At 43.9% G+C, this 9,208-nt stretch overlaps 1 long non-coding RNA gene across 1 annotated transcript in view; it reads right to left on the bottom strand.

Annotated features, from left to right (window-relative positions):
- Positions 1-7,756, bottom strand: part of LOC122551388 — a 17,260-nt gene extending 9,504 nt beyond the window's left edge. The window contains exons 1-2 of the long non-coding RNA XR_006312090.1: positions 7,627-7,756; positions 1,555-1,689 (exon numbers count right to left, since the gene is read on the bottom strand). This is a non-coding gene — a long non-coding RNA (uncharacterized LOC122551388). The remainder of the gene's footprint in view (positions 1-1,554; positions 1,690-7,626) is intronic.
- Between the last annotated feature and the right edge of the window lie 1,452 nt (positions 7,757-9,208).

Raw genomic sequence — 9,208 nt, forward strand, 5'->3', positions numbered from 1 at the left:
TCAGCCAACCAACTTTCAATCCAAGTTAGTACTTTGCCCCCAATACCATACACCCTAATTTTGCTCACTAACCTCCTATGTGGGACTTTATCAAAAGCTTTCTGAAAATCCAGGTACACTACATCTACTGGATCTCCCTCGTCCATCTTCAGAGTTACATCCTCAAAAAAGTCCAGAAGATTAGTCAAGCATGATTGCCCCTTCATAAATCCATGCTGACTCTGACCTATCCTGTTACTACTATCCAGATGTATCATAATTTCATCCTTTATAATAGACTCCAGCATTTTTCCCACCATGGAGGTCTGACTAACTGGTCGATAATTTCCTGCTTTCTCTCTCCCACCTTTCTTAAAAAGTGGTACAACATTAGCCACCCTCCAATCCGCAGGAACTGATCCTGAATCTATCGAACTCTGGAAAATAATCACCAGATTATATTACAGTGTGGAAACAGGCCCTTCGGCCCAACAAGTCCACACCGCCCCGCCGAAGCTCAACCCACCCAAACCCCTACATTTACCCCTTACCTAACACTACGGGCAATTTAGCATGGCCAATTCACCTGACCTGCACATCTTTGGACTGTGGGAGGAAACCGGAGCACCCGGAGGAAACCCACGCAGACACGGGGAGAATGTGCAAACTCCACACAGTCAGTCGCCTGAGGTGGGAATTGAACCCAGGTCTCTGGCGCTGTGAGGCAGCAGTGCTAACCACTGTGCCACCGTGCCGCCCAAAATTGTTGTTCAACATGGAGGAATACAAGTCGTCTGCTGAACAAGGACAGTATGAAGTAATTAGCAGGACGTTTCTTTGCCCATGTTTAACCTGGAGCCATGGGACTTCATGTGTTCTAGAGTCAATATTGAGGACTCTTGGGCCAATTCCCTCTTGACTGTATACCACTGTGCCACCACCTCAGCTGGGCCTGTGCTGCCATTGGGAGACAACATATCCAGGGATGAAGATGGTGGTGTCTGGAACATTGTCTGTAAGATTGCCCTTCACTGGAGCTTGATGTGTACAAGTTGGCTGCTAGCCACTTGGCTGCCAGTGACTACACTTCAAAAGACACTTAATTAGCTGTCGGTGCTTTAGGAGACCCAGTGATCATGACAGATAAATGTAAATGGGCGAGACAACCCATCAGATACAGAGGTGTGTCATAATGTGTCTGAACAGGTTGATTAAAAATATCTATAAATGCAAGTCTTTCCCTATATTTCAAGGTAATTCACTGATATAAAAAGCATTGGTCATTTTCTGTCTGCTCCTGTTCATTGACAGACACTTTTAGAGGATGAAACAAGAAACAGACATGAAATAAAATTTGGCTGCATACCCTAATGTGGTGCCAGCATCTGATGTCCCTTTGAGGATTAAGTCTTTGATGTTTAAAAAGGAAAATTGCTTTCAAACATGACAGTTTGGCATTCCAGCCTATCTGGGTTGCTGGGCAGCAGTGTGAGGGAATAAAGCTATCGCGCTCAGAAGGTGCATTTATTTTTCTAGGAGGAGTGGAGTTCAATCAATGGCAAAGGGACGCGATACCTCATTCTTTTCCTTTGCAACCTTCGACTATGAAGGTGAGTGCATCCACAGGAAATTCTTGTCACTGCTGGCCCCACGCACTCTCCCCACTTGAATGAGAACAGAAAGTGTTAAAGCACTCAAGTCTAGCAGCATCTGTGGAGAGAGAAAAAAAATAACATTTCAAACCCAATGCAACTCTTCTTCTGAACTGGACATGTTGAGAATATTGGAATAAAAGACAGCCTTGCACTCCCTTGAGCCTTTTCTGTCATTCAGTCCACAGCCCCCACACCGGTTCCATATATAGCCTTGTCTACCAAAAATTTATCAATCTCAGTTTCGACATTTTCAATTGACTCTCAGTCTTGTCAGCTTTTTTTTAAGAGGGAGAGAGTTCCGGATCTCCGTTTTCCTTTGTAAGAACAACTACTTCCTGACATCACTATCAAATGGCTCTAATTTTAAAATTCTGCTGTATCGTTCTGGACTCGGAGGAAATAATTGCCCACATTGTTGATCCTTTGATTCTTTTCAAACACCAACAATCAGATCACTCCTTCTTGTTTTACAATCAAGGGAATACGTAGCTATCCATGCAACCTGAACTCCTCCTCAACCTGAAGGATGAATTCATCATCCTTTAGTCCCAGTTTGATGAATGTGGACTGTACCCCTTACCAAGGCCAATATATCTTTCCTTCTGAGGGGACTCCTGAACACAGTGGGCTATTTTCACAGGGGACACAGTGCTTCACTCCCATTGAATTGTAAAAATTGGTTGACAGCCAGCAGACCTGAAAGAAGCCTTCTCTGCAGCCATGACACCTTGTCAGCTGACTTAAACAGGCAGATCCGATGGGTTAGCACTTCTTAGTGGTTCTGGCATCTTGGAGCACTGTAATGGACACTGCTGTGAGTCGGCCCGTGCAGAACCTCAAAGACTCCAAGACTGAGGTAAGTCTGAAGCTTTGAAGGCGGAGAGTGATATGGCAGCAAAGGGAAGTGGGGAAGGGGTAAGAAGGGGAATGGACTTCGGAGGCCAGATGGTGAAGAATAAAGTGAGAAGGTAACATATTGGGGTAATGCTTCCATTACACATGAGGCACACCAATCCACCCTACCTCCCAAATCCTGTACCTCATCTTTGTTCTCACCTTTCCAAAATATTTGCTCAAACGTGGGTTCCCCACTCCCCCCACCTGCCCACACCAACCATTCTGTGGCATAAAATATTGATCCATTGGCATGGTTACAAGATGGGGTATTGGGTCTATCGTAATCCTACACAGAGGCACTGCAGACAGTTGTAGTGTCTTTATATGCACTCAGCAGCAACTTCCAGATATACTGCTTAACATCCACCTCCCTGAGTTAGTAGGTCACAGTTCAAGTCCCACTCCACAGAATCCTAGCCAACGCTGCAGCGCACTGTGGAAATATTCTGCATAGTTCGAGAAGCCGTGTTTCGTTGGTGTTGAACCTATGACCCCTGCCCACCTGCTGCACCCCCTCCCCCCACAGAGTACATACAAGATCCACTTTCAAAACGGGCATCTCTCTGATGCCCACGACGTCCCTGAACCAGCATGACTCGAAACAAAATATCTGTTCATTTATTACATTGCTGTTTGCTGTGCGGACATTGGCTGCTGACAAAAAAAATCCAAAATCAAAATGCTAAATGGAATTACAGTAATGAGATGTGCTACCAAGTAAAGTTTGATGATATGCTTGAATTACAAGTGTGCTGAGCTCCCCATGATTTAAAATATTGCCTCACCGCTTATTATAAATTCTAAATGACATCCTATGACTTTCAACTAGATGGAAAAAAAGCAAATAAATTTAGCGTAAATAAAGCACATGTAAACTGTTTGGCTTATGAGAGTATTAGATAACTATTGTACATTAAAACAGCAACCATAGTTCAGAAGCATTTCATTGACTGTAAAGGACTTGGGCAATCCTGGCTTGTGAAAGGTGTTATATAAATGCAAGTCCCTTTTGATTTAGAAACAGCAATGCATTGAATCTTTTTAAGGCAGTGATGGCTCATATTTAATCTCAATGCTGAGGGATGAAATCATTCTCCAGTTGATGAGGATTAGTGTTGACCAGGATCCTTGTAGTCCACCAGGAACTGAGCTGCACCACCATCACCCCCCCACCCGCCCTGGAATTTGTTTGCCTCAATACCTCATGCCACAGCAAAAAAAAATGTGTGCCAGTTTAAACAGATGAAATCCAAGAGCAGTAAATCTTTCATGGTGCTCTCGAATTCACTTAAAAATTACAGCTGTGAAATGGAAGGTGAAAGAATGGGTGCAGAAGGTGCAGTCACTGAGCCGTTCAGAGCTCTCCATCTCAGGCCACTTTCTGTTTTTATCACAAATCTCATAAATAATAGATTGCCTGAAACACAGACACGACAGGATAGTGAAAACATCTCAGTAAAGAAGCGCATCGCAGGTTGTGTATAATATATTAGCTCTGAGGTTTACTGGAATCTTCTGTAGTTTCTATTTGCACACAGATTAAGTCGAGCACTAATGACACAGCGTTTCGACATTGTCCAGGAAATGAACTCATGGGTTGCTCTGCAAAATAATGTGCGGAAAAATACCACTTATTTTTAAAGAGAAAAGAAAGAGTCAGTCATATAACTCGATATTTTGTGCATCACTAACAAGGGTCCATCAGTCCTCTCTACTTTCTATCCTGGGTGAAAGATAATAAGATCCTAACCAAGTTTAAATTGAAACATGCAACTAACTACAAATGTTGCCAGGTTTATTTAAGGCAGCTTATCACTCATCAAAGTCAGGCTCTGTGTCATGCTTTAGGGCAGTCTACACAACATGTCGAATGTAATCCCTGCATATTTTCTTTCTAATTTATTCATGGGATGTGGGTGTCACTGGCTGGGCCAGTACTTATTGCCTGTCCCAATTTGCCCCTTGAGAAGGTGGTGGTGAGTTGTCTTCTTGAACCGCTGCAGTCCACCTGCTGTGGGTTGAACCACAATGCCACCAGGGAGGGAATTCCAAGATTTTGACCCAGCGACAGTGAAGGAATGGCAATATATTTCCAAGTCAGGATGGTGACCAGCTTGGAGGGAAACTTGCAGGGTGTGGAGTTCCTATATATCTGTCACCCTTGTCCTTCTAGATGGAAGTGGCTGTAGGTTTGGAAGGTGCTGTCTAAGGATCTTTGGTGAATTTCTGCAGTGCATCTTGTAGATAGTACACCCTGCTGCTACCGAAGTCAAGGGAGTGAATGCTTTGAATGTGGTGTTAATCAAGCAGGCTGCTTTGTTCTGGATGACATCAAGCTTCTTGAGTGTTGTTGGAGCTGCACTCATCCAGGCAAGTGAGGAATATTCTATCACACTCCTGACTTGTGCCTTGTAGATAGTCGACAGGCTTTGGGGAGTCAGGAGGTGAGTTTCCTGCAGTATTCCTAGCCTCTGACCTGCTCTTGCAGCCATTGTGTTTTTGTGGCAAATCAAGTTGAATTTCTGGTCAATGGTAACTCCCAGGATGTTGTTCGTGGGGGATTCAGTGATGGTAACACCATTGAATGTCAAGGAGCAGTGGTTATAGAGTCATAGAGATGTACAGCATGGAAACAGACCCTTCGGTCCAACTTGTCCATGCTAACCAGATATCCTAAATTAATCTTGTCCCATTTGCCAGCACTTAGTCCACATCGTTCTAACTGCTTCCTATTCATATATCCAGATGCCTTTTAAATGTTGTATTTGTACCAGCCCCCACCACATCCTCTGGCAGCTCAGATAATTAAGTATGAGCCTTTATGTCAAAAGAGCTGGCAGATGGAATGGTGGAATTTGTGCTGCTGTTTAAGTACTGTCTTCAGTCTGGGGCATCACATCTCACAAAGGATTTGGAGTGGATGCAGAGTAGATTCACCAGAATTAAATTTTAACAAAGCAAAAGAACTACAGATGCTGTAAATCAGAAGCAAAAACAGAAATTGCTGTAAAAGCTCAGCAGGTCTGGCAGCATCTAAGAGAAATCAGAGTTAATGTTTCGGGTCGAGGGACCTTTCTTTTGGTTTTTATCTGGTATTTAACTCAGTGCCACTTCTCTTCTAGGCTTGCCCACCCTAAATACGTTCTGCTCCTGTCTCCAATGAGGAAGGGTCACTGGACCCAAAACGCTAACTTTGATTTATACCATAAGACCATAAGACATAGGAGTAGAAATTAGACCATTCAGCCCATCAGGTTTGCTCCATTATTCAATCATGGCTGATAAGTTTCTCAACCTCACTGTCTGATCCCCCTGACAATCAAGAACCTATCTATCTCCATCTTAAATATACTCAATGACCTGGCCTCCACAGTCTTTTTTGGCAGTGAATTCCATAGAGTCACCACTCTCTGTGAAGAGGTTTCTCCTGATGTCCGTTCTCCTTCCCTTTAATTTCCACACATGCTGCCAGACCTGCTGAGCTTTTCCAATGATTTGTGTTTTTGCTTCACCAGAATTAAACTGGGCCAGTAGGATTAACTGGGTTGGCATCTTTGTTATTCTATTGATTAGAGAAGATTGAGGCCTGGTTTAATGGAAGGTTTAAGATGATTTAGGAGTTGATTGGGTCAATAGGGGAAGCCTGGAACAAGGGGTAAAATTAGAGTCAATCAGAAGTGAGGTTAGGCAGCACTCACTCACACAAAGTGGAAATCTGGAACTTTCTTCACCCAAAGAAGCTGTTGAGACTAACATTGCGTGGGGGTGGGGGTGGTGGACAAACAGAGTGAGGTGGTCACTGCAAATGATAATTTCAAAACTGAGTTTGATATTTTTAGATACAGGTTATTAAGGAACATGGAACAAGCTAGGGTATCATAGAATCCCTACAATGTGGAAACAGGCCCTTCAGCCCAACTAGTCCACACCAACCCTCTGAAGAGTAACCCACCCAGACCCATTCTCCTACCCTATTATCCTATATTTACCTCTGACTAATGCACCTAACTTACACATGCCTGAACACTATGGGCAGTTTAGCATAGCCAATTCACCTGACCTGCACATTTTTGGACTATGGGCAGAACCTGGAGCACCCAGAGGAAACCCACACAGACACACGGATAATGTGTAAACTCCACACAGACAGTCGCCTAAGACTGGAGTCGAACCCAGGTCCTTAGCGCTGTGAGACAGCAGTGCTAACCACTGAGCCACTGTGCCACTCCATCAAACCATCGAAACCACCGAAAAAAACTACAGATGCTGTAAATCAGTAACAAAATCAGAAATTGCTGGAAAAGCTCGCTGGTCTGGCAGTATCTGTGGAGAGAAATCAGAGTTAACGCTTCGGGTGGAGTAACCCTTCCTCAGAACTTTCAGAGGGTGACAATCATTAAAGTATAGATTAGCTTTGATCCAAGGAATGGCAATACAGGCTTGAAGGGTTGAATGGCCTCTTCCTGTTCTTCTGCTCCCCAAAGTAAGGTGGATCAAACGTATTCTCCGTTTTATATTTTTCTGCACCAAATGACATCTGATGGATAACCCAACATGCACAGGGGTCATTTCAGTTCTTGTATTGAATGAACAATGCAGGCAGAAATTGGGTGTGAGTATTCAGGTTGAAATGAAACCCAGGGTGTCAGATACAAGCCTCAAACAGGTGTTAACCTTGTTGTGGAAAGATGACTCAATGCCCGTTTTCCTTTCTTGGGAAAGGGAGAAGGGTCATTTGCCTTCAAAACCTGCGGCCAATGTTGAGAGCTGCAATATGAATCACAGTGCAGAAATAAACCAAACAAACCGCTCAAACCGAAAATGAATCTTTCAGTCTTGCCTGACAAGATGAATCTAATAATAGATCTAAGCTACAATTGCTATATGAGTCGGAATGTAACACAAGTAAACGATCAGACCGACCAACCCGGAACAGTTCAGCATTAGCTGAGAGGTCAAACTGTACCACGAACACTTCAGAATCAATAAATCTTGCATCTCTTGAACACGCGTCCTTCATTATCTGAGTAAATATCCTTTGTTTTTTGCTAATCAGTTACCAGAGTTCTGAACTTTCTCAATAGTTTTGCAATACCTTTTAAATATATCCAGCAAGTTTCTGCTAATCCAATGAAAAAAACATGTCAGGTACAGATTCAATTTCCTTTGTGAAACAGACAAAAGAGGAGCTTTGTTATTCCTGGCTTCGCGGTAACTGAATAGCCTTGTTTTTAGGGTGACGTTGTTGACACACAATTTTCTTTTCTTCCTTAATCATCGGAGCAAGTTCCAGTTGGCAACAGTCTCGTTTTCGATAGCCCTGTCTGGGAAAGTCCCAGAGTGCAAACTAAGCATCCAGAGCCGTTCCTGAATTTGTCAACACTGTCAATCAAGTTAGAAAGTTGTAAATTCAATCCTGTTGCAGACACTCAAGTACTGAAAACCAGCCTGACATTTCCAGTATGGCACTGAGCGAGTGCTGCATTGTCTGAGGTGCTGTCTTTCAAATGACACATTAAACAGAAGCTCCATCTGCCCTCTCAGGTAGATTTTAAAGATCCCGTGGCACTGGCAGTACTTCGTGCACCATTCAATTTGGAGGGGGTAGTTTCTTTGCAGATAGGAGAGTGCTGGGTAAGGACCCTCTTGTCTTCCCATCTCCAACCTGATCAAACTCTTGTGGGAATGACGGCCCCTCTCTCCAGGAGGTTAAATGAGGTCCTTAAGTGATGACTTAAAGACCTTGTTCCATCATTGCTGGTAGCCAGCCATCAGCAGGAAGGGATGTACCATCTGGCATTGCCAGCCAGCAGGTTTGCTGTAGCCCCCTATTGAGTGACCCTCATGCACGGGCAGCCTGTGCACAATTAGGGCATTAGGGACTGGGAAGAGGAAATTCCGCAGGAATCCATCTCCGACCCTTACAGCCAACCTCCTTCCCCCTCCTGTCCAGCGCCCTCTTGTTGGGTAACCAAACCTTCCTCACTTACCTGACTCCAAGGGATCCATTGGTAATCTGTTGCATAGATCGCAGTGCAATATCGGCAACAGCCACAGCTTTTGGTGGCATTGCAGAGCTGATGACTTTGGCTGGCTGGCAGCTCTCAGGGGCACTGAGGGGCCTTGATCAAGTAGGAAGCCCAAGCCTGTTCAGTTAGGTGCCTGATTGTCCTGAAGTGTCATGAGTCTCTGGGAGAGAGGTAAAGTGGGGCTCTTCATTTGAGTTCTCCAAACCAGCAGGTCTTACGTCCATCATACAAATTAAATGTCCCCTCACTATTTCAAAGGAGATCATCAGATTATTAGAAGGAAATGAATGGAAGGGGAGAGAAAATAATATCAAAGGGAGGATAAATAAGAAGAATAACAATGACTTGGCTGCTATCAAAGATCAATACCAATGTCCTTGCTGAAGCTTGCTTCTTTTACATATTTGCATTCTCAAGTATAAGGCAAAGTCAAAGGTAAAAGGCTAATGGCTAACAATTCTCAAACCAAGGGTTCATGCATGCCATAGCGCTCACTGTTATACCAGTAGCTGTGCAACAGCCAGTTATAATGATTAAAATGAGTAACATCAATAGTGTATGTGCCATATTATCCTCTGGTTTAAAAGGTGAAAAATGTGTTGCTGGAAAAGCGCAGCAGGTCAGGCAGCATCCAAGGAGCAGGAGAAT

Source organism: Chiloscyllium plagiosum, chromosome 7 (genome assembly GCF_004010195.1).
Source record: "Chiloscyllium plagiosum isolate BGI_BamShark_2017 chromosome 7, ASM401019v2, whole genome shotgun sequence".
In the NCBI taxonomy this organism is placed as follows: Eukaryota; Metazoa; Chordata; class Chondrichthyes; order Orectolobiformes; family Hemiscylliidae; genus Chiloscyllium; species Chiloscyllium plagiosum.